Source organism: Anolis carolinensis, chromosome 4 (genome assembly GCF_035594765.1).
Source record: "Anolis carolinensis isolate JA03-04 chromosome 4, rAnoCar3.1.pri, whole genome shotgun sequence".
NCBI lineage: Eukaryota > Metazoa > Chordata > Lepidosauria > Squamata > Dactyloidae > Anolis > Anolis carolinensis.
The window spans coordinates 116,189,509-116,215,802 of NC_085844.1; the positions used below are offsets into that span (position 1 = coordinate 116,189,509).

The 26,294-nt window shown below is 40.8% G+C and overlaps 1 long non-coding RNA gene across 1 annotated transcript; it reads left to right on the forward strand.

Moving 5' to 3' along the window:
* Window positions 1-308: 308 nt before the first annotated feature.
* On the forward strand, window positions 309-16,349 carry LOC103279740 (uncharacterized). Its single transcript, XR_506952.3, has 3 exons — window positions 309-9,212; window positions 10,531-10,689; window positions 13,636-16,349. It is a non-coding gene; the product is annotated as an uncharacterized LOC103279740 (long non-coding RNA).
* The last annotated feature ends 9,945 nt before the right edge of the window (window positions 16,350-26,294 follow it).

Consider the following 26,294-nt stretch of genomic DNA (forward strand, 5'->3'; position numbering starts at 1 on the left):
TTGCCTAGTACAGTCTCTGGCAACCATGAACCCTCAGCTATTGAGTGTGGATGCTGGGAGTTACCCTCCAACAGCATCTGCAGACCTGAGATTAAGAAAGTCAGTTTGGGCCAATTCTGTAGCATCTAATGTTTTTGCTCAGCTTTGTAGGTGTCAGGGATGTGACAAATCTTTTACAGCTTTCTTTCTTGAAGAGGGATAAATGAGAACTATGTTTGGAAAAGGATTGATTACAAATGTTCTAAAATTTAAATAGGTAAAGGTAAAAGTTTTCCCCTGGATTTTAATTCCACTAAGTCCAGTAGTGTCTGACTCTGGGGGTTGGTGCTCCTCTCCATTTCTAAGCCGAAGAGCCGGCACTGTTCATAGACACCTCCAAGGTCATGTGGCCAGCATGTCTGCATGGAGCAGCATTACCTTCCCATCGAAGGGTACCTATTGATCTACTCACATTTGCATGTTTTCGAACTGCTAGATTAGCAGAAGTTGGGGCTAATGGCGGGAGTTCATCCCGCTCCCCGGATTTCAACGTGGTAACCTTTCGGTCAAAAAGTTCCTCAGGTCAGTGGTTTAACCCACTGTGCCACCAGGGGCTCCAGAAAATTTAAATATTTCTTCATAAATTCAATAGAAAGAATTTGAGATTATTTTTTTTACAAAAATTTAATGAGTGAAGATATGAAACTTTCAGCTGTTCAGGCATAGAGTTTTGATTGTTTTTAGGTATTAGAAATCTGGCTTTGATTCTCTGAATATTCAACTACAAATATGCTGACTGGCTTCTCTTTGACAGCTACATGGGAGGTGGGCGGTCAAGTACAACATGATCCTTTCCACAGCAGACAGGATTGTTCCCATTGGCCTATACAAAGATAAGATAATTTCATTTGGCTGCTTTCTATAAGAACTCACTCTGAGCTGGAACTGACAGCAATTCTAGATCTCCCAAAACTGCATTTGATACTGAAAACAGACACATCACTGCTGTAAGATGATGATGATGATGATGATGATGATGATGATGATGATGATGATGAAAAGGTAAAGGTTTCCCCTGACGTTAAGTCCAGTCTTGTCTGACTCAGGGGGTTGGTGCTCATCTCCATTTCTAAGCCGAAGAACTGGCGTTGTCTGTAGACACCTCCAAGGTCATGTGGCCGGCATGACTGCATGGAGCGCCGTTACCTTCCCGCCAGAGCGGTACCTATTGATCTACTCACATTGGCATGTTTTCAAACTGCTAGGTTGGCAGGAGCTGGAGCTAACAGCTCACGCCGCTCCTGGGGTTTGAACCTGGGACCTTTCGGTCTCCAGCTCAGTGCTTTAATGCACTTCGCCACCAGGGCTCCCTATTATTATTATTATTATTATTATTATTATTATTATTATTATTATTATTATTATAAACACAACAAGATGAGTCCACAGCAGACACTCTGCTGGCTGTTGTATTGGATCACACGTCGGACACTTCCCAAGTGTCTAGGGCTGTGTGGTGTATCGGCAAATAGTGCGTGCAGATCCCAGTAAGGTGGCCTTCTGCAGCTGGCAGGTGGTAATTTTGTCAGCGCCGATTGTGTTTAAGTGCAGGTCAAAGTCTGCACCCAGTGTGCCGATCACCACTGGGACCACCTTGACTGGCTTGTGCCAGAATCTTTGTAATTCGATCTTTAAATCCTCATATCGTGTCAGCTTTTCCAGTTGTTTCTCCTCAATCCTGCTGTCCCTGGGATTGCTACATCGACAATCCATACTTTGTATTTTAACATGATTGTTAGGTCACGAGTATTGTGCTCCAAAACTCCATCTGTCTGAATTCGGAAGTCCCACAGTAGCTTGACATGTTCATTCTCTGTAACTTTTTCTGGCTTGTGATCCCACCAGTTCTTTGTTGCAGGCAGATGGTATTTGTGGCACAAGTTCTAATTAATCATCTGAGTAATGATATATTATTGTTGTTGTTGTTGTTATTATTATTATTATTATTAATTCATTTCTATCCTGCTTTTTCCCATGGATGGGACTCAAAGCGGCGTACAAAGTAAAAAACACCAATACATATAAATTGACACGTCGTCTTCAATTACGAGTGGAGTGCCGCAGGGTTCTGTCCTGGGCCCAATTCTCTTTAACATCTTTATTAACGACTTAGACGAAGGGTTAGAAGGCACGATCATCAAGTTTGCAGATGACACCAAACTGGGAGGGATAGCTAACACTCCAGAAGAAAGGAGCTGAATTCAAAACGGTCTTGACAGACTAGAGAGATGGGCCGAAACTAACAAAATGAAGTTCAACAGGGATAAATGCAAGATACTTCATTTCGGCAGAAAAAATGGAATGCAAAGATACAGAATGGGGGACGCCTGGCTGGACAAGCAGTACATGTGAAAAAGATCTTGGAGTCCTCGTGGACAACACATTAAACATGAGTCAGCAATGTCATGCGGCTGCTAAGAAAGCCAATGGGATTTTGGCCTGCATCAATAGGGGTATAGCGTCTAGATCCAGGGAAGTCATGCTCCCTCTCTATTCTGCCTTGGTCAGACCACACCTGGAATACTGTGTCCAATTCTGGGCACCGCAGTTGAAGGGAGATGTTGACAAGCTGGAAAGCGTCCAGAGGAGGGCAACTAAAATGATCAAAGGTCTGGAGAACAAGCCCTATGAGGAGAGGCTTAAAGAACTGGGCATGTTTAGCCTGCAGAAGAGAAGGCTAAGAGGAGACATGATAGCCATGTACAAATATGTGAGGGGAAGTCATAGGGAGGAGGGAGCAAGCTTGTTTTCTGCTGCCCTGCAGACTAGGACACGGAACAATGGCTTCAAACGATAGGAAAGGAGATTCCACCTGAATACCAGGAAGAACTTCCTCACTGTGAGAGCTGTTTGGCAGTGGAACTCTCTGCCCCAGACTGTGGTGGAGGCTCCTCCTTTGGAAGCTTTTAAACAGAGGCTGGATGGCCATCTGTCAGGGGTGCTTTGAATGCGATTTCCTGCTTCTTGGCAGGGGGTTGGACTGGATGGCCCATGAGGTCTCTTCCAACTCTACTATTCTATGATTCTATGATTCTATGACACATAACCAACTAAAACATCATATGCTGATTTTAAAATAACCCAATTCAGGGCCACTACCAAAAAGGCCTCTCTCTCATTCCCACCAATTGTTTCTGTGATGATGGTGGGACCAAGAGAAGGGCCTCTCCTGATGAACTCAGGGCTCGAGTGGGTTGATAGGAGGAGATACGGTCCCTCAAGTAGGCTGGGCCCAAACTGTTTAAGGCTTTGTAGGCTAAAGCCAGAACCTTGAATTGTGCTTGGAAATAAACTGGAAGCCAATGTAGATGCTTCAAGAACAGAGTAGTTCTTTCTCTCTATCCACTCCTGTAAGCAGTCTAGCAGCTGACCTTTGAACCAACTGAAGTTTCCTAGCACTCTTCTGGGGCAGCCCCATCTAATCTGGATGTGACTAAGGCAAGTACTACCATGGCCAGATCGGGCTTTTCAAGGCATGGGCCCAACTGGCAGACAAGCTTAACTGTGTGAAGGTCCTCCCGGCCACCGGTGACACTTGGGCCTCCAGGGTCAATGCTGAGTCCAGGAGGACCCCCAGACTGCAAACCTGTGCCTCCAGAGGGAATGTGACTTCATCCAGCACAGGCTACAGCCCAATATCCTGATCAACCCTACAGCTGATCAGAAGTACCTCCGTCTTGTCTGGATTTAATTTCAATTTGTTCATCCTCATCCAGTCTATCATAGCTAACAGGCACTGGAAAACTCACAGCAATACATATAAGCTGTATTGATAGTAAATGATGTAACAAGTGAAAACAATGCAGCAGAGAAAAAAAGTTCAACCCTTTAGCCAATGAGTTCCAACAGCAAGTGGCAAAATTGGGTCCCAAAACTATGAATTCTACTCAGACCAAGGACAATGCTCCACATCCTTGTGTCTTAATAATACGTCACTTACAAATAGATCCCAGAAGAAGAAGAAAAACAAATTGCACAGGTATGACCCATCTTCCATCCAAAGAGCTATGAAAAGTTGCTAGCAGAAAAGCCTGTCTCCTCCCAGCTATAGCTTTGAATTGCCAGACAAAAGCATAAACTACAAAACAACCCATTTCATGTCCCAAAAAGCTGTTAATAATAATAATAATAATACAGTAGAGTCTCACTTATCCAACATAAACAGGCTGACAGAACATTGGATAAGCAAATATGTTGGATAATAAGGAGGGATTAAGGAAAAGCCTATTAAACATCAAATTAGGTTATGATTTTACAAATTAAGAACCAAAACATATGTTTAACAACCAATTTGACAGAAAAAAGTAGTTCAATAGCAGTAATGCTTTGTAGTAATTACTGTATTTATGAATTTAGTACCAAAACATCACAATGTATTGAAAAGATTGACTACAAAAACATTGCCTACTAAAAGGCAGACTGTGTTGGATAATCCAGAACGTTGGATAAGCGAATGTTGGATAAGTGAGACTCTACTGTAATAATAATAATAAGTTATTTGTATCCCACACTATCTCCCCAAGGGGACTCAGGGCAGATTCCAACATACAATGGCAAACATTCAATGTCTCCGTAAACAAACAAATACTGACATAAAATCCCAGAGAAACCCATCTCTAAATAATAATATAATATTAAACCTTTATTAGGACTCAGGGCGGTTTCCAACCAGTGCAAAACAACATACAATATACAATAACTTAATACAGTAAAAGCGCATCATTAAAACAATACAAAACAATTCAGTTAAAATTAGCAATAAATAAAGTTAACATCTCTGCCAAGGTTTCCAGAATTCATCTGCCTTGTGGCGGGACAGATGCTTTAGATTTAGCAATATTTATGAATTATTTTATATTTTAAACAAAAGGAATCTGAACGAAATTTGCCCTGGGATAGTGTGGCGAAGCAGAAGATTAAATCCAGCAGACATGACTCTTTTTTGACCTTGGGTGTCCTTAAAAGAAGTCAAATAGGGTGAAGGAATACCTTAAGCAGACAAAACTCCATAGAATGCTGGGGCTCTTGAAATGGGGAAGGAGAAAAGTGAACTCAGATACAAACCACAAAATATCTTTTATCCTTCTGAGAAACTCAAGAGACAAAACCCCACTGTTGGCAATGTCATTTCTCGACAGTTAGGGAAGTGAGGTTGAAAAATAGTCCAGGTTTATTCTGCATGCCCCATGGATGAACAGGGATTTGTATCTTATTCTCCCAGGACTACATTCATCATACTGTGTTTTTCTTTGTGGAACAAAAATGTAGAAATTATCTCTGAGTACCCAGAGGGTATTCATTACTGAGTTCATTTGGGAAATGTGGCACATTTGGTATCGCATTTTTGGCCATTAAGTTAGTAGGGCTGCAGATGTAATTAATCCCCAAGAGAAAACTGTAAATCCTGCTTTTAAGACTATGGGGAAAATGGATTTAAATGGATTAATACTATTGCCTATTGCAGATTGCCTCTGTTCTTGCAAGACTAAACTCAGCCTGAAATAAGTAATTGCTGATGATTGGACACTAGCTTTGAGATTAATACAAAGAGGGGCTTTTTCTCCAAGATGATAACCAAATTCATTTCATACAACAGTCAGCACGATTGGTCCATGGTGTTTCACTGCAGCATATACATAAAGCAAAATACCCCATGAAGGCATCTCCCAATAATAATAAAATAATAAAATAACTAATAATTTGCTGCTTTTATGATATTCAACCACCGCTGCTCTCCTCTTGCTAATGTTAGGACAGCTCCTGAATTTGCTGATAGATGATTTTGAACAAATTACCATTTGTTTGTTTATTCCAATATGGGTCTCAAAGTTGACATATGGTAATACTGATTTGAGAGCAGGGTTGCATTAACAGCTACTTCTCATTGTAGATTATCATATATTTTAATACAGGCAAAATTGGCCTTGGAACACTGGTGCTGATAACAGGTAAAATGTTGATGTCAGGTGCTGGGCTTGTTTCAAAAAGGTTCCTGTAAATGTAACCAGCAAAAAAAACGTAAACTATTGTGTAAAAACAACTAATTTTCTTGAGTGTTTAAAAACATTGTGGTAATGTCTTTTCTTATGGTAAATTTAAGAATCTGTTTTTGTATGTTGTTTCTTCATGTTGCAGTTTCATTTGACTCCTAAGTCAAATCCTGTCCGTTTCCATGGAGGTTTTCTGCACTCTGAAGTGTTTCCTCTGCAGCTTACAAAAATCAACATTTCTCATGCAATTGCCATCTGAACACAATCTGTGCATTGATGCATCACTGTGGCTGATGTCTTTTTAAAAATGCTGCTCAAGCCTTCCATTTCCAAATAAACTTCTTATAAAATGAGACTAGCTGCTCTGGATGGTGATTGCTTTGTGTAGCTGATACCAACATGAAGCAATATTCCCCAGATACAAAGAACCTGTTGCCTCCCTGAAATGACGTTAGTATGGCAGTCCATCAGCCGCACTGCATAGAGTTATTTTAAAACAAGCCTGTATCAGTAAACCTTTTGGTAGCATGATTCGTTGTCTCCATGCATGGTAAACATGGTTAGAGGTAGCAATAGAATTGCTGCATATGGTGAATATATTTTCTATCTGTGGCAAAGGTAAAGGTTTTCCCTTGACATTAAGTCTAGTCATGTCCGATTCTGGGGGTTGGTGCTCATCTCCATTTCTAAGCCGAAGAGCCGGAGTTGTCTGTGGACACCTCCATGCAGTTATACCGGCTCATGTAGCCGGTATAACTGCATGGAGCACCGTTACCTTTCCATTGGAGCGATACCTATTAATCTACTCATATTTGCATGTTTCAAACAGCAAGGTTGGCAGAAGCTGAGGCTAACAGGGAGAGCTCAACCTGCTCTCCGGATTCAAACCACCAACCTTTCAGTCGGCAAGTTCAGCAGCTCAGCGGTTTAACCCAATGCACCACCGGGTAAATAATTCTTGTTTTGTTTGTGCCCTCCTATTGAAGGGACCATAAGCCAGAAAATAGTAGACTTTTGCATATATAGCTTTGCCTCTGCTAATATCATATTAGCTTCATATAGACAATGTAAGCTCTTTGTATGAGCCAAAGTAACAAAGAAACTGTGTCCCTCCTTTTCTCTTGCCTGGTACCCTTCTCCAGAAAGTACCAAGGCCAAATGCTAGCTTGAGATCAACAAGTGAGATCATAGACACCACTTGTGCCAAAGAGGTGTGGAGGTGAAGAAGACCCACAGTAATTGGTCAAGTTTAGATAAGCCGAGATATATATTCTTTGTTTGCAACGCCACACTTCGCGGCAGCCATTTGCAAGTACAAACCTTTTGGGGTGTACGGCTGTCCCGCCTTCTCATAGCTATGTGAAAATAAACTTTGCTTTTGTACTCTTACGAGACTAGATTTTCTGTCTCATTGCCTCCTGTGCCAGAACTCCTTTTTGAGATAAATTGTCCTACACTATAAGAATAGGCACCAAGGGGACTTGGGAGTTCTTTCCTTCCTTCTTGTTTGATCAACATATCCACGCTATGTGAAAAACTGGGAAGGAGCATGAGCAACCAGAACCTTCATACAACTCGAACTGCTGAATATCCAAGAGGACAGTGGGGCTTACTGGTTAGAGGGCTCGGAATTAAGAGATTCAGGGTCAAGTCTCCACTAAGCTATGAAATTCCAGCAAATTTTATTTATTTTGTGTCAAAAGCATTGCATAATAAATAAGTTTAAAAGTGATAAAATAAAGGAATCACAAACAGCTAAATAGTTTTGGACCAAAAGCGGGCAACAGCAATCGCATTGTCTGTAGCTTTAAACAACAACTCCTCCATGCATGAGGCAGGGCATTGTGGGCAAGCATACATATGAGGAGTTGTTTGTTCAGCTCCACATTCACACAAGGTGGATGATTCTTCCAGGTAGTGCTGTAGCGGAACCTTTGTGCTACGGTCCTTGTTGAGCGCAGTGGAGGGATTGGAGACGGACAACTGGAATAATTCCAAGAAAGCAGTTTTATTTGGCTAATGGCCACTAGGGTTCCCCCTCGCACAAAATAAGTGCTTTTCCCAGGGAGAACCCCCAGTGGCGGGCTGAGTAAATATTTATACACACTACAGGGTTCGGGTTATGCCCGCCCACAAGCAAATTCATTGGCTTAGAGTTGTGACGCTGCTTGACTTGGACCCAATCAGTGCTGACCAGCGGGCCGGCCGCACTCTTTCTGTGCCGTGCTCACAATCATTCAGAGCGCCTGCGTACGCATGCGCTGTTTGTTTATCTTTAGCTTTCATTTCTTCAGAAACACATGATTTCCCAGAAGTCACATGTTTCTGTGAGTTTATGCACCCGGGTCGCTAGCTGTCGCCATCTCTGCCCATATATGGTATTTCCTGGGGTTCTTTAACCTCCCGCCTCAGTGCCATCTTACAAGGTTGTCTTTTGATCTGCAAATGACTCTGGACTAGTTACACTATGTAACACAATTTTTGTTCCTGGATTATAAATGTCATTTTCTAACTAGTCCTATCGTAAAAACATGGGGAAAGTTTATTAAACTGCAAAAACTTTGGTTTTTGTGGGACATCCTGCAGCACATTTTGCTATAGGTTTTCAATGACTATCTTCTCAAGTCTCAACCAATTTAACATAATTTGTGGCAGCCACAAAAACTAAGTTTCTGAAGTGTAACAATTACTTTCAAAGTAAGTACCGCACAATAAAACAGAAAACAACACTTTCAAACCAGGAACAGAAAAAAATTCACATTTTGTTACATAATGTATTTTTTTTCAGACTGGCCTATGCCATAGTTATCTGGTAAGGAAAAAAATTGAAGAGAGTCAAGTATTCCCATTTGATCTCTTTAGAAGAAAAGCAGATTGGATGGTAAAAGTAAAACACACACACTTAAAAAAAAAACAAGCCAATGTAACCTACATTACAGGTTTCTGAAAGAATCCTCTACATCAGTGGTTCTTAATCTGTGGGTCCACAGTTATTTTGGCCTTCAACTCCCAGAAAGCCCAGCCAGTTTACCAGCTGTTAGGATTTCTAGGAATTGAAGGCCAAAACATCTGAGGACCCACAGATTGAGAACACCTGCTCTACATAAAGTGCCCAATCCTGTTTAAAACTATGATAAGAAATAAAGAGGGTGGGAATGGACTTTGCATCTGCTAACCACTATGGTAAGATATGTTCTTCTGAATTTAATGGTACATTATTTAGATTAGTACAGTAGAGTCTCACTTATCCAACGTTCTGGATTATCCAACGCATTTTTGTAGTCAATGTTTTCAATACATCTTGATATTTTGGTGATAAATTCGTAAATACATTAATTACTACATAGCATTACTGCATATTGAACTACTTTTTCTGTCAAATTTATTGTATAACATGATGTTTTGGTGCTTAATTTGTAAAATCATAACCTAATTTGATGTTTTATAGACTTTTCCTTAATGCCTCCTTATTATCCAACATATTCGCTTATCCAACGTTCTGCCGGCCCATTTATGTTGGATAAATGAGATTCTACTGCAGAGGTCCTCAAACTTTTAAAGCAGAGGGCCGGTCCACAATCCTTCAGACTGTGGAGGGGCCGAATTATCATTTGGAGAAAAAAAAGGAACAAATTCCTGTGCACATTGCATATGCCTTATTTGTAGTGCAAAACAACAACAACAATGAAAGAACAATACAATATTTAAAAATGAAAACAATTGTAACCAACATAAACCTATCAGGATTTCAATGGGAAGTGTGGGCCTGCTTCTGGCCAATGAGATAGTCAAGTTAATTGTTGCTGTTGTGTGCCTTCAACTCATTTCAGACTTTGGGCGAGCCTAAGTCTAAAATTATTTATATATTCATTTACTACATTTATTTGTTACATTTATATCCCGCCCTTCTCATCCCGAAGGGGACTCAGAGCAGCTGTATGTACATACAATATATTATATTATTAGCATAGCACAATATCAGCATTATATATTACTATATTGAACTATACCACGATACTGTAATATTATATGTAATATATATCATATAATTAATATTATTATATGGTATTATTAGTATTATACTGTATAACATTATAATATTATTATCAATATTATATGTATATACAATATATTATATTATTTAAAATGATATAAAATATTATATTATAAAACTGAGGGCGGGGGCCAGGTAAATGACCTTGGAGGGCCGCATCCGGCCCCCGGGCCTTAGTTTGGGGACCCCTGCTCTACTGTATGTACAAACTGTATGCAGATCCGTTTTCCTGTTTATCTTCTTTGGAGGAAATTTATCCTCTGTGCTCCCTTATTTTGATTAAAGTTAAAAAGGCTACCCTTAATGGAAATGGCATTTTGCGTAGAATGTAAAGTGTAGAGAATGCTAGAGAAAAAAATATGGACAAAACAAGATTTGTGTCTGACAGGATGCAGATATAGGCTCCTAGGAAGAACTCTACTTTAATGGATTGTTCTCTTCCCGCAGTGGCCAACAAGATGTCTATAGGAAGAGCATAAACAGACATATGGCATATTTCTGTGTGCCATACTGCTGATACTGAAGGCGCTAGGCTGAAACCAACCTGAAGAATTTGGTTTTGTGACTCCCACTGTTTCTCTCTTTCCACTTTGAAGAAAGATAAAGGTAAAAGTTTCCCCTGATGTTAAGTCCAGTCATGTCTGACTCTGGGGGATGGTGCTCATCTCAATTTCTAAGCCAAAGAGCCGGCATTGTCCATAAACACCTCCAAGGTCATGTGGCCGGCATGACTGCATGAAGCGCCGTTACCTTCCCACCGAAGCGGTACCTTTTGATCTACTCACATTTGCTTATTTTCGAACTGCTAAGTTGGTAGAAGCTGGAGCTAACAGCGGGCGCTCAAGCCGCTCCTGGGGATTTGAACCTGGGACCTTTCGGTCTGCAAGTTCAGCAGCTCAGTGCTTTAACGCACTTCGCCACCGGGGCTCCACTTTGAAGAAAAGTGGCTGTTAATTCTAAATCAAATTTTCCTCTTAGATCGGGGAGCTGAGGTGATCATGTTACCCTTGTTGTGATTGCTAAGCAAGCCTGGAGTCCTGAAATAAATCCAGTCTTGGCAAGCGCCTGCCAGACTCATTCCTGAGCCAAACTGACCTGGCAAATCAACCAGTTCTTGAAACACAAAGGACATTAAAGTAGAGGAAACAATCAGAGCTCAATGCTGTATGTCAAATATAGAGGTTGCAGCAGGAGTGTGCACAACAGGATAACTTAATGAAACCCAGCTTGCTGCATTATGGGCTGCTCATGATGCTAGATATGGGGCTGCTGGTTACTTCAAGCAGATACGCAAGCAAATGTCCCCACTCACCTCACTGTCAGTGAATATATAATTATCCAAACAACCTACTGTCTTTTAATGATATCCCAGATCTACCTCTTGTGGTAAAGCTGGTCATGAGATAGAGTTCATAATGGATGGATGGGAAAAAGCAATGCATGCAGTTTTCTGCTGCCCTGGAGACTAGGACATGGAACAATGGCTTCAAACTACAGGGAAGGAGATTCCACCTGAACATTAGGAAGAGCTTCCTCACTGTGAGAGCTGTTCAGCAGTGGAACTCTCTGCTTCGGAGTGTGGTGGAGGCTCCTTCTTTGTAGGCTTTTAAGCAGAGGCTGGATGCCAACTGTTGGAATGCTTTGAATGCGATTTCCTGCTTCTTGGCGGGGGTTGTACTAGATGGCCCATAAGGTCTCTTCCAACTCTATGATTTTATGATTCCTTGCGTTGTCGAAGGCTTTCATGGCCAGGATCACATCACTGATGTCTTTCGGGCTGTATGGCCATGTTCCAGAAGTATTCTCCCCTGACGTTTTGCCCACATCTATGGCAGGCATCCTCAGAGGTTGTGAGGTCTGTTGGAAACTAGACAAGTGAGGTTTATTTATCTGTGGAAAGCACAACCTACAAACCATCTACAGACCCACAAAGAAAATCCAACAAATGTTAAGGTCAGCGAAAGACAAGAGGGATCCTCTCTCCTCTGCAGGAGTCTACCATATACCATGCAGCTGTGGAAAGTATAAATAGGGACCACCAAACGCAGCGCCCAAACACGAGTCAAAGAACATGAAAGGCACTGCAGACTCACTCAACCAGAGAAATCAGCCATAGCAGAGCACTTGATGAACCAACCTGGACTCAGTATATTATTTGAGAACACAGAAATGCTTGACCACTCCAACAACTATCATGTCAGACGACACAGAGAAGCCATTGAAATTCACAAGCATGTGGACAACTTCAACAGAAAGGAGGAAACCATGAAAATGAACAAAATCTGGCTACCAGTATTAAAAAAGTCAAAAATCAGAACAGTAAGTGGGGGGCAACACCCTGAAAAACAGAAGAGTTCCAGGGGCATCTGATGACTGATCAGAGAATGCTCGCAGGCAAAAAAGACAGGAAGATGAAGCTTTTCAGTGCTAATTAGGGTGATTAACTGCAACATTAACACTGGCCTACAACTGACAAAGAGGTTTTTTTCCCCCCTCAGATAAATAAACCTCACTTGCCTAGTTTCCGACAGACCTCACAACCTCTGAGGATGCCTGCCATAGATGTGGGCGAAACGTCAGGAGAGAATACTTCTGGAACATGGCCACACAGCCCGAAAGACATACAACAACCCTTTATGATTCCTGTTCCCACTCTCCATTTTAAGCTTGCCATATGAATACCGGAGGGGTTTGTTAGCGAGTGTGTATAGCGGAACCAGCAGCGTCCAGTTAACACCATGTGCAAAAGACTCAGACCAGGCAGAGGAATTGAAAGAACAAAGGAACTTTACTTGTTGAGTTGAAGTTAAGTAAACAGTTCAGCAATCGTACAATGTCCTTGTAGTTGCATAGGATCAATAACTAATCAATCAGCATTCAATATATCCAGCATAGCATATTTAAACTGCTACTTGACCGTAGCTAGAGAGCCTGTCTTTTCTGTGCTCTCCCTGCAAGCTCAGATTCCCAACTGACAAACCCAGCCATCTGCCAGCAAACTGATACATTGTTTAAGGCGTGGCTTGCCTCTGCAAAAACCCAGCTCCCTTTTTGCAGAGAGCTTTTGCAAGCAACTTTGCAAGGATTTCTTTACACACACACATAGCAATTTGGCGCAATAGGGTTGAAATCATGCAGTCCTCCACAAGACTGTTTTTATGCCAAGACCCTCCTAAAATGTGATACAATGACGAGAGTCTCTTCCAGTGTTCCTGGGGGTGTTACAAGCCATTTTAGGAGTGCAGGGTATGTTCTGTCATATATACAGCCTTGTCCTCGAATATCTTCCCACCACTCTGCCTCACAGCTTCTGTCACCTAGACAGGCACCTCACTCTGCCTAATGGTATGGTTGCTCGTGCAATTTAGTGTGCCGAGATGTGGCCGGGCCAGCAGGTACAATCTACTCTCTCTTCCATGCGTTCAATGATTGCATTCATGCTTTTGCGTGCAATTATTTTGGCGCAAATCCTTCCTTTTATGTTGCCTCATTTTACTGCTCTCTCTTCCCCAATTCAGCCGCTTCATTCACAGTATCATTTTTTTTTTCCAGGAAACCTCCACACACCTTGATTGTTTACTGCTTCCTGTTTGGAGATGAATCTTTTTTCTCACAAGCTTCTAGTTAAAATGTGACCGTTAAATCAGCAGCTATGTTATCCAACTTTCATCTTCATCGCCCTGGAAATAAACCTGTAAATTCTGAATGTGAAATTATTAGATGTTAAAGAATGGTTTTCAAAATATTTAATGTCTCTTGCTTCTCTCTCTCAATTACTCTCTCTCTCTTGGACATGTACACACAGTTAATAGGAAGAACGTATTCCTATGCCAACCACTGTCTCCTGAATATTTAATATAAAACAGAGGGAAAAATAAAAATAATGAAGATCGTGCATTCTCTTGGGTGTGATGTTAAATCTTCATAAATGTAAAGACTGTAGGCTTGCTTCTAAGTAAATTAAAGGTTCCTATGTGCTCTCCTGGTGTGCTTCTCCAGCATTTTCTGGAAGGAAGTCAGTGCATGGTGTGTGGTTAGATGTGTGATTGGAAATAAAGGCTGAACGGAGTAGCCATAGCAATGTAATTCTGTTCTATTTTTCTTCTCAAAAGGAGTGATATATAATTCTAGCAATTTTCTTGCTGGAAGAAAACCTTTGGAAATTGCACAGATTTCAAAGGCTATTTGATTGTTCTTTGTGTATTGTGTGCAAAGTGTTTTGTGCAGAAAATGGCATTTTGGAAACTCAGTTTTCTACGTGGGAAATTATATTTTTTGGAAAGGAACATTATTTTCTGCACAAAAATACTGACTTTTGCAAAAAAAAAAAAAAAAAAACCCCTAAAATCCATGCCAGGGGATGGAGGATGACTGATACTTCTCACTAGCATTTTGCAGTAAGAAGAAGTTTCACAATAAAGCCACCAAGGAGCCTTCGGTGGCCTAGGGGATAAAAGCCTTGTGACTTGAAGGTTGAGTTGCTGACCTGAAAGCTGCCAGGTTCGAATCCCACCCGGAGAGAGCACGGATGAGCTCCCTCTATCAGCTCCAGCTCCATGCGGGGACATGAGAGAAGCCTCCCACAAGAATGGTAAAAACATCAAAAACATCCGGGCGTCCCCTGGGCAATGTCCTTGCAGAAGGCCAATTTTCTCACTCCAGAAACAACTCCGGTTGCTCCTGACACGAATAAAATAAAATAAAATAAAATAATCTGCCAAAAAAAATCTGGTTGTGAAACACAAACTGGATTCAATGGGAAGGATCAGAATTCATGATATTTGAATTTACTTATAAGTAAATGCAGAATGTGCCTGTTTCCAATAAGCTTTTATTGGCATATATGTATATCAAATGTGTAAAATGCAGAGTATATAATGCAATAGAAAAACAATAGAAAATCATCACATTTGTCAAACATTCAATTTAGTTTAGCAATTAGTACTCATATTGGCACAGTGTGTTAAAGCGCTGAGCTGCTGAACTTGTGGACCAAAAGGTCCCAGGTTCAAATCCCGGAAACAGAATGAACACCCGCAGTTAGCCCCAGCTCTTGCCAACCTAGCAGTTCGAAAACATGCCAATGTGAGTAGATCAATAGGTACCGCTCCAGTGGGAAGGTAATGGCGCTCCATACAGTCATGCCGGCCACATGACCTGGAGATGTGGACAACGCCGGCTCTTCATCTTAGAAATGGAGATGAGTACCAACCCCCAGAGTCAGACATGACTGGACTTAACATCAGGGGAAACCTTTACCTTTACCTTTACTCATATTAAAATGGAGAATGACCAAGGAAGAACGAAAGGACCAACCTGTCCATGTGTATGTGGGCACAGCAAACTCCATTGATAGGGTTGGTTTCACTGAGATCCATCAAGAGATAAACCTTATTCAACTACTTCCCATTCCACAGCTTGAAATGCTCTCAGAACCATTTACATATCAGTTAACAATACAAGACAATCTCTGCCTTCCAGCATGTCCTCTTGCACGATAGGACACAAAAGAGAAAGGGGATTGAGAGATAAATAGAGAACAAGAAAGCTCTCATTAGTTCTTAATGCAAAAGGCATGTATTATTATGTGCCTTCAAGTTGTTTCCAATTTATGATGATTCTGAGGACCTTATTTGTGACAGCGCGAGTGGTGCCATCTATATGTCCAACTGTAAGTTGCAAGATTTGAATTGTATCATGCCTGATTTTGCCTTTACCTTGTAAATGTAGTTGGATTGATTGGTTATTTATAGCTGTCAATCAATGTTGTTTGCACCAGTTATATTGCTTCCTCAGCTCAATTGTTTGGTTCCACCTCTTCCTGGAGTAGGACAGTGTTTCCTCCTTTCATTCCACCATCAAGCTCTCTACCAGATGGACATGAGAGACAGACTTGGCTCTAAAAGCCCTTGATTAAGTTACCTCTCAGCACCAATTCTGAGGTTCTTACCCTTGAGACTTATGCTTCATGTTCAAGGCCAACTTGAACGACATTAAGGAGTCTCAAGCACCTTCAAATCAGTCCTTTGGCAACAGAGAAAGATTGTGTCTTCAAACATAGGCCATTTGGACTGAGGCTGAGGTTTGCTTCGGCATTCATAGCCATTGAGAGAGAGGGACCTGGAAAAGCTTCTCAGCTACAGAGCTCCTTGGACTTAAGACAACCAAAGACTGTAATGTATATTTTCCTTTACCCCTTTGAAACTTCCATCTTATTGCCTTAAAGAGATAACCTTTTGTGAACAATAAAACCAGTTTTTGAGTTATCTACAGTGTTTTGGTCCTTGGGAGTTCCAGTTTCCCTAAAGGAGGGCAAGAAGCAATCCCCTGGGGAAAGATGTCACGTCCATGCCTCTTTCGCTAAGAGCTATAGCCCCAGGCACGACGGCACATTATCAGATGTAGTCCTCTCTACGTACTCTCTCTGCCTTCAGGTGCTGGCAAAACAGAGTCCCACAAAGGCCACCCCACATTGCACAGCCACTCCTGATGCTGCCCATGGGAATCTGTGTTTCCAGCACCAGACAACAAAGAGAAGACTCTGTTTTCAGGAGTCGTGTGTTACCCAACGTCTAACTGCAGAGGAAGCAGGGAAACGACAGGAAACAACAGGAAACAATATGGGATGGGAAGCTATCCCAAAAGACAAGGAAAGATGGTAGTGAACGAAGGAGAATGGTTCCTCCCTCTTTCCCCCCTCCCATCTGATGACGTCCTAGGATGAACCTATCATGGCCAGATTTGTTTAGAGGAGGTTTTGCCTTTAACTTCCTCTGAAGTTGAGACAGTGTGACTTGCCCAAGCTTACCCAAATGGGTTTGCATGGCCAAATAAGGATTTAAAATCATGCTTCTATAGACCTCATAGTGTGTATAGAGAAGTTACACAGTGTAGATATTCTTATATTGGCCTCACATTTTTTATCTAGCCATTGTTATCATAAACATTGGCTGGAATCCAGTTCAGCAGTTAGAAGATCATAAGCTGGACTTATGAACTCATGACCTCTGAGGATTCAAGTTTATGATTGTTAATTACTAAATATGGCCCCCAAGCCTACATTTGTAGCCTAGCGACACACCAACTGGGGTGTTTCCAAGGTGTGAAGATCAAGGTGTTGGGAAATGATGCCTGCAGTGCTCTCCTGCACTGAGAGAAACAACTCTGGTGTGACCCAGAGAGATGTCATCTTTCAGTCCCATGTTTCAGTCCCATCTAAATCTAGAAATTCTAGATCAGTGGTTCTCAACCTGGGGTCCCAGATGTTTTTGGCCTTCAACTCCCAGAAATACTAACAGCTGGTAAACTGGCTGGGATTTCTGGGAGTTGTAGGCCAAAAACATCTGGGGAACCCAGGTTGAGAACCACTGATCTAGATGCAGAATCCATCAATCATTCAGTCCACTTTCCTTTCTGTCCTCTCATCCTGGACACATTAGGAAGCATTTTTGACAAATTCATTGGCAGGGGAGACAAAGGGTTGAATAACTGGTAAGCTAAACACATACCTTTTGTCTGCATTTCTTCAACTTTCGAAATCTGGAAGAATAGGGAAGGGTGAGAACCCCCAATTTACACATTTCCCCTACAAACACAACAAAGAAAATGATTCGATATAGGTGAAAGTAAAGCTGACTGATTTGTACACCCTTTCCATGCTACGAAAGCTAGACTAATTGAATTTGGTTCATTGAATTCAATGAAAATGCACACTTACTTAAATGTCAAAAATGCACAATATAGGAACTCCAGATTCTGAAATATTCAAAAATTGTCCATATGGATGGCTGAGAGAGTGACACCTTTGCTTTCTGGTGATGCAATGTACACAAACTTTGTGTCGTGCACAAAATTATTACAAATATTGTGTATAAAATCATCTGAAATACACCTGATAGCTACGTAGGTGTATATGAAACATAATTGAATTTTGTGCTTAGACTTGGGCCCCATTTACAAGATATCCTATTTTCTATGTATTGACCAGGTATTCCAAAATCCAAAACACTGCTGGTCCGAAGCCTTTTGGATAAGGGCCAGTCAACCTGTAAATTCTTTCTCTTGTATGTGAAGTGTATCACAACAACATTTTCATATATGCTAGCCTACACTCTAGATGTGCTAGACTATAATTGCTAACATTCCCAAAAGCATGACCTATGGATATGATGTCAGGAAGTAAACTACATATAGTTTGCCTTTAATCCCTATAGTCAAGTTTTTAATGGCAGCACAAGTTGTTTGCATCACCATCCCACTTTCAGGTTTTGGGGGCAGGGATCTATGTACAGAGCCATGTTTTGATTTGAGATAACAAGTCCCACAAGGCTTGGCTTTTGGTGCTTAATGACCTGCCGAAGCATGAATGAAACAAGAAGTGGTGACAGCCAGGGTCAGGCCATTAGTTATGCAACTCAAAACACTGCAGGCAGCTTGATCATTATTGTGAAAAGATGTCCATAGAAAAAGAACAAAACCTCCTGTACAGTTACAGATGTTCCGGGAGTACATAATGAACTTGCCACATGTGCTTTTGTTCACTTCAAGCTGTTTCAAATGTTGACTTGGAGAACAATCATATATCTTCCCTGTTGAGATGCTAGGGAGCTTTTCCCCCTTCCTTTTGGGGTCTGTTTTTTGGTGTAGTAAACTGAGAAAGATGTAGTAAACCAAGAGAAAATTGCAAAGTAGCAAAAAAGGCAGTAATGTTGTTGAAAACGGCCCACTCACACCACTGGGATTTATACTACATCAAGTACAGCAGCATGCAAACAGATGAAATTCTTCCCCTGCTATCTGAAGGGTCCTCGTGATCCCATGACGGGCCAGCAGCAGCAAATCATAAGACCCAATCCTCCCCATATATGTACATATATGCCTTTCTCTCTCTTTATTAACTACCCACAGATATGCACTGATTCTAACCAGCGCATCTCCCTTGATGAAATCTCTATCAAATACATCCCTTCTATATCAAATGTATTCATTCTATCGTTACTCTTCTATATGTTGGGAATCACCCTGGACTACTCAATTCTAAATGTAGTTAGACAGATGATAGAGTTAGATTGAGGGAATCCTTTCCCTCTTTCAAAAGCATGCCTAGATAGGCTTTACTGTGTTTCACTCTATCCTGTTTACGTCACATCCCTTACTTTGAAGTTATTAGAAATGTGAATCTCCAGGGACACTAACTTCTCATTGGTCAGAATGTCTTTTATGGCCCCAATAAACTGGACCATGAGGTTGGAACCATTTTGGTTCTCTCTTCTCCCTTTGTTCTTCTAGCTAACAAGCAGCATCTTGCTGTCTCTCCTGGCAAGATGTAACTATTTAGATGTTTGTTATTTTTCCTTTCTTATTTTTTCCTTAGAAACCAGCCTAGAGTAGACTAGACAGCTCCCAAGCCTTTCTATCTACAATGGAATTCTTTTTTACCTGAACAAATATTTTTTGAACTTTTACTGAGACTCTGCACTCTATTGCCATCCTAAGTTGAAAGGCTTCCTTTTGCTCGCCCCGTGTAAGTAACTGTTTCATTTGAAAGCTTTTGCTTTTGCTACTCTGCTGCATTTTGATGGAATCTCCCCCAGAGAGGGTTAAATTGAGTCTAACCGCTCAGAGATTACCACAACACTATAGACTTCCGAACATCATTTCCCTCATCTACCCCTCCCCACCTCCCTGTTTATTATCTGCTGACCCAGAGATATGCGTGTGCGCAGTGGTTAACTACCAAAAAGTGAAACATAATAATAGCTTCTTCTATAAAAAGTATTGATTATAACTTATTCTAAATACAATATATTTAACATGAAAGGCGGAGCCCCCAGTGGCATAAAGGGTTAAATCCTTGTGCCGGCAGGACTTCTGACCAAAATGTTGGCAGTTTGAATCCAGGGAGTGGGGTGAGCTCCCATCTGTCAGCTCCAGCTTCCCATGCGGGGACATGAGAGAAGCCTCCCACAGGATGGTAAAACATCCGGGCATGCCCTGGGCAACGACCTTGCATGCAGCCAATTCTCTCACATCAGAAGCGACTTGCAATTTCTTGAATCACTCCTGAAACGAAAAGAAAGAAAGAAAGGCATTGCAGACTAACTCAACCAGAGAAGTCAGCCATAGCAGAGCACTTGATGAGCCAACCTGAATACAGCATATTATTTGAGAACACAGCAATGCTGGACCACTCTCACAACCACCATGTCAGACCACACAGAAAAGCCATTGAAATCCACAAGCATGTGGACAATTTCAACAGAAAGAAGGAAACCATGAAAATGAACAAAAAATTGTCTACCAGTATTTTTTTTTAAAAAAAACTCTGAAATCAGGACAGTAAATAAAGAACAACACTCTGAAACAAAGGGCAATTACAGACATGAAACAATCAGGGCCAGCTAACACCTCCCAATAAATGATCCCCAGGCAGGAATCAGTCAGGCTTTGAAGCCACAAGGCTTTTCAATGCTAATGAGGTGATTGATTGCAACATTCACACTTGCTTCCAGCAGACAAGAGTTTTTTCTCCCACCCTGGACCTTCCACAAATATATAAACCTCACTTGCCCAGTTTCCAATATAACGCACAACCCCTGAAGATGCCTGACATAGGTGTGGGTGAAACATCAGGAGAAGATGGAAGCTGAGAGCTGATACATTATTGTCACTAACAAAATCCAAACTTAAAATTTACTACGGACAAGACACTTGTTTTACTTACCCCTGTCCTTGTTCAAACCTTTCCTTAGGAAATTACTAATTTTAACCTTTTTACTCTATATTTGTCCAGGAGCGGGTTATTAGGCCGCAGGTCGGGATGTTTTGTATCTTTACATGGTTTTATTGTATGTATGCGTAAGTGTGTACGTTTTGTATGTTTTACATGTTTTGATATGGTCAAAAGTGACTAATCAATAAAGAATTGTTGTTGTTGTAAGAATGCTTCTGGAACATGGCCATACAGCCCAGAAAACTCACAGCAACCCAGTGATTCTGGCCATGAAAGTTTTTGACAACACATTGTATAAAAATGTTCCAATATGGTTATGCTTGTACACTTTGACATCCTTTGCTATACATTGTTCCCTTCTGCAGATTGTAATGAAAGCCTCTGTCCTTGTCGTCATCCTGATGGGTTTCTCTATATTGGAAAAACATTGGCTGTTAGCATAGCTCACCAGGCAAGACCCTCCATAACTGAGGTCCATAGCTTTTAAATTTTGACTTCAGAAAAAATACCAGAGAGAGATCCTTGATGTGAGTCAATACTGAATTTATACTGTTTAATATAGATGAAAATATTCCATATATCGTTCTGAGCTTGACTTCTTGCTGATGGAAAAAGGGGAATGTACTAAAGTACAGTAGAGTCTCATCCAACATAAGCGGGCCGGCAGAATGTTGGATAAGCGAATATGTTGGATAATAAGGAGACATTAAGGAAAAGCCTATTAAACATCAAATGATTTTACAAATGAAGCACCAAAACATGTTAGACAACAAATTTGGCAGAAAAGGTAGTTCAATATGCAGTAATGCTATGTAGTAATTACTGTATTTATGAATTTAGCACCGAAATATCACATTGCATTGAAATCATTGACTACAAAAATGCGTTGGATAATCCAGAACGTTGGATAAGCGAGTGTTGGATAAGTGAGACTCTACTGTAGTTATAAGGTAAGATTTTATTAGATAAAAGATTCACAGTGAGTAGTGACGGAAGTCTTAGGTTCATGGAGGAAGAAGGGAAAAGATTTGCTAGAATGTTGTAATTTATCTGTTACATTTTTTGCTTTTACTTGTCACTTGTATATACTAAAATTAAAAAATTGAAAATGGAGGAAAAATTGGTATGCAAAGTCTGGTCTAAATTATTAGGCCTCTAAGCATAATTCTCTGTGGTTCTCAAAGGGAAGATATTGCCTTTTCAATTTTAGTATGAGCCTTGTATCCATTTCTGAACTTACTGTGGAAACAGGAAACAGTGAATACTAACAAACCTTGATGAAATGAACACATTTTGCTGGATGTTACCATAATGTTGTCTTGGAGGACCTAGCAAATGACACATGATCTAGATATGACACATTTTGTCAAACTTGGGTAGCTAAAACTGCAGATACCAGTTCATGCCAGTGTTTACAACTGGATGAAGATCCATGGCAAGAAAGCTGGTGGGAAGAGTAAGAAATGAGTATAGAGGAAAATATGCAAGATTCTCAATAGCAGAAGGATTTCCATTTCTATTGAAAGACAAACTTTCATTCTAGGTCTGCTAATGAAATTTTAATTGAATTCTGTGGAACAGTTAAGGAACAGTTACCTACTAGAATATGTTTTAGACATTACTTCAAATATAGTCATAGGTTTGTTGTTGTTTAAAACAAAACAGATTTTAAGTCTAGCTGAGGGAATCAAAACAGACATAACACCAGTTAAAGAAGAAGATGTGGAAGATATTATGGAAATTATTGTTGAAGAATTATGCAATATTCATGAGACAGTATGCTCGAGAGCAAGAGTTTATCAAGTGCTGGAAATAATAGCCCAAATGCTATAATGAGAACTAGGCAAATAGTATAAGAACTCAACGGTCGGATTTTTAAAAAATCCCTTAAATAAGCAGCCAGAGGGAATTACCCATGGTTTTAAATGTATCTACACAAATAGAGCATAGAGCATGGGGAATAAAGAAGATTAATGTAAGGAGACTCTACATGAGCACTAAATCCAAGTTAGGAAGTGGATTAGAAGGAACTAGTTCTGCTGTGGTACGCCTACACAAACAATCCATGAACCAAGCTGGGATTATTTTTTTTATTGTGCCAGAAGCAACTTGAGAATATCTTGCAAGTTGTGTCTAGTATGAAGGAATTGGCCGTCTACAGAGACGTTGCCTAGGGGACGCCCGGATGGGTTGCCATCCTGGTGGGAGGCTTCTCTCATGTCCCTGCAAGCTAGAGCTGACAGGAGGGAGCTCACCCCATCTTGCAGATTTGAAGAGGCAACCTTCAGGTTAGCAACCCAAGGGTTTAACCATTGCGCCACCAGGGCTCTTGAGGCTGAGATGATGGCCACAATATTGGATGTGGATCTGAACTGAACGCAGGGATTATTTTTTTCTTGCCCAGTCAAATTCATGAGGTTTTCTTAGGCAAGGAATATTCAGATATGTTTTATTCCCATTCTGTCCTCTGAAATATAACCTACAGCATCGGGTGGTATCCCATCCAAGTACTAACCAGGGTGGACTCTGCCTAGCTTCCAATATCATATCGCATCTTATGGAATTTGCTGTGTACTCATCTTAGTGTGTATCTAATAATAATAATAATAATAATAATAATAATAATAATAATAATAATAATAATAATAATATCAGAACAATTGCAATTAGATACACAATTGCTTATTGTGTATCTAATAATAATAATAATTGCATCAGAACAAATGCAATTAAGGCCAAGATCGAAAAATCAGCTGATGACCCAAAATGCAGACTGTGCAAGGAAACCGATGAAACCATTGATCATATCCTCAGCTGCTGTAAGAAAATCGCACAGACAGACTACAAACAGAGGCACAACCATGTGGCCCAAATGATTCATTGGAACTTATGCCTGAAGTACCACCTCCCAGCAGCAAAGAACTGGTGGGATCACAAACCTGCAAAAGTATTGGAAAATGAGCACGCAAAGATACTATGGGACCTCCAAATCCAGACTGACAAAGTTCTGGAACACAACACACCAGACATCACAGTTGTGGAAAAGAAAAAGGTTTGGATCATTGATGTTGCCATACGAGGTGACAGTCGCATTGACGAAAAACAACAGGAGAAACTCAGCCGCTATCAGGACCTCAAGACTGAACTGCAAAGACTCTGGCAGAAACCAGTGCAGGTGGTCCCAGTGGTGATGGACACACTGGATGCCGTGCCAAAAGATCTCAGCCGGCATTTGGAAACAATAGACATTGACAAAATTACGATCTGCCAACTGCAAAAGGCCACCCTACTGGGATCTGCGCGCATCATCCGAAAATACATCACACAGTCCTAGACACTTGGGAAGTGTTTGACTTGTGATTTTGTGATATGAAATCCAGCATATCTATCTTGTTTGCTGCGTCATAATAAAATAATAATAATAATAATAATAATAATAATAATAATAATAATAATAATAATAATACAAAAAACAAGAAGGAGGCACTGTGGCGGAAACATGAGACCATATGATGATTGCAATACATCCCAAGTCACAAGCAAGGCTCCTACAAATGAGCTGAAATGGGCTATTTCTTGTTTTCTGAAGAGCCAGGAGGACCTTTGGACGGGGAAGCGAGAAGAAAGATCAAGGAGCAAGATAAAAAGATGTCCTAGAAATTTGCCCAAATCACCAGTTGAGATCAGCCCTTAATGAAACTCAGAATCTGCTTTCCCAGGTTATCTCTTTTCTGTCTAAATCCTGAAGTCATCACATAGAACAAAAACGATTAGGCAGGCACCCACTCTTTGCATCCAACCTCTTCACATTTTTTATTTCCTTTTTCCAAGTCTGCTTTCGTGCCTTGATGGAATTTGCCACCGAGCTATAGCTACCATGGTAACCAGGACATAGCTCTCCTAATAAGGAAGAATCCCTAGAGAGCAAATAAATAAACCACAAACACAGCCCGACTTCTTGTGTGTAGCCTCTTTGTGTGTATGCCTATGCGTGCGCACGCATGGGAGAAACACATTATCTAAGCAACTGGTTGCTATTTATTAAGAGTCAATTATCAATTGAATCTCTGAGCAATCTGAGTTTTGAATCTACAGATGGAACCCACTGTACTTTCAGACAGTTGCTGTCTATTGAACTTCTCTTAATGTGCATGAAAAATATTTCACAATATACTACACATGAAATATCAGTAGGTACTTCTGGAACATGGCCATACAGCCCGAAAAACTCACAGCAACCCAATATCAGTAGGATTTAGCACAGGAGTCCCCAAACTTTTGGCCAGTTCACAATCCTTCGGACCGTTGGAGGGCCGGACTATAGTTGGCCACCGAGCAACAACAACAACAACAACAACAACAACAACAGGGTTGGAAGAGACCCTTTGGGCCATTGAGTCCAACCCCCTTCTGCCTTTATGCATCAAAAGCACAAGCAAAGCACCCCTGACAGATGACCACCCAGCCTCAATGTTAATAATTACTACTACTACTACTACTACTACTACTAATAATAATAATAATAAGGGTTGGAAGAGAACCTTAGGGCCATTTAGTCCAACCCCCTTCTGCCTTTGTGCACTAAAAGCACAAGCAAAGCACCCCTGACAGACGGCCACCCAGCCTCAATGTTAATAATTAATATTATTATTAATAATAATAATAATAATAATAATAATAATAATAATAATAATAATAATAATAATAAAGAGGGTTGGAAAAGACCTCTTGGGCCATTTAGTCCAACTCCCTTCTGCCTTTGTGCACCAAAGCACAAGTAAAGCACCCCAGACAGATGGCCACTCAGCCTCAATGTTAATAATAATAATAATAATAATAATAATAATAATAATAATAATAATAATAATAATAAAAAAGAAGGTTGGAAGAGACCTCTTGGGCCATTTAGTCCAACTCCCTTCTGCCTTTGTGCACCAAAAGCACAAGCAAAGCACCCCAGACAGATGGCCACCCAGCCTCAATGTTAATAATAATAATAATAATAATAATAATAATGGTGATAAGAGACCCCTTGGGTCATTTAGCCCAACCCCCTTCTGCCTTTGTGCACCAAAAGCACAAGCAAAGCACCCCTGACAGATGGCCACTCAGCCTCAATGTTAATAATAATAATAATAATAATAATAATAATAATAATAATAATAATAATAATAATAATAATGGTTGTAAGAGAAGAAGAGACCCCTTGGGTCATTCAGCACAACCCCCTTCTGCCCTTGTGACGTGGGGGGCCGGATAAATGGCTTCGATGGGCCGCATCCGGCCCCTGGGCCTTAGTTTGGGGACCCCTGATTTAGCAGGTGTTTTCTGACGGATTCTTGCAGCTGCCTTTAAGCCCATGGCAGCCAACTTAGGGTGCATCTACATTGTAGACTTAATGCAGTTTGACACCTCTTTAACTGTCATGGCTCAATGCTGTGGAATCCTGAGAGCTATAGTTTTACAAAGTCTTTAATCT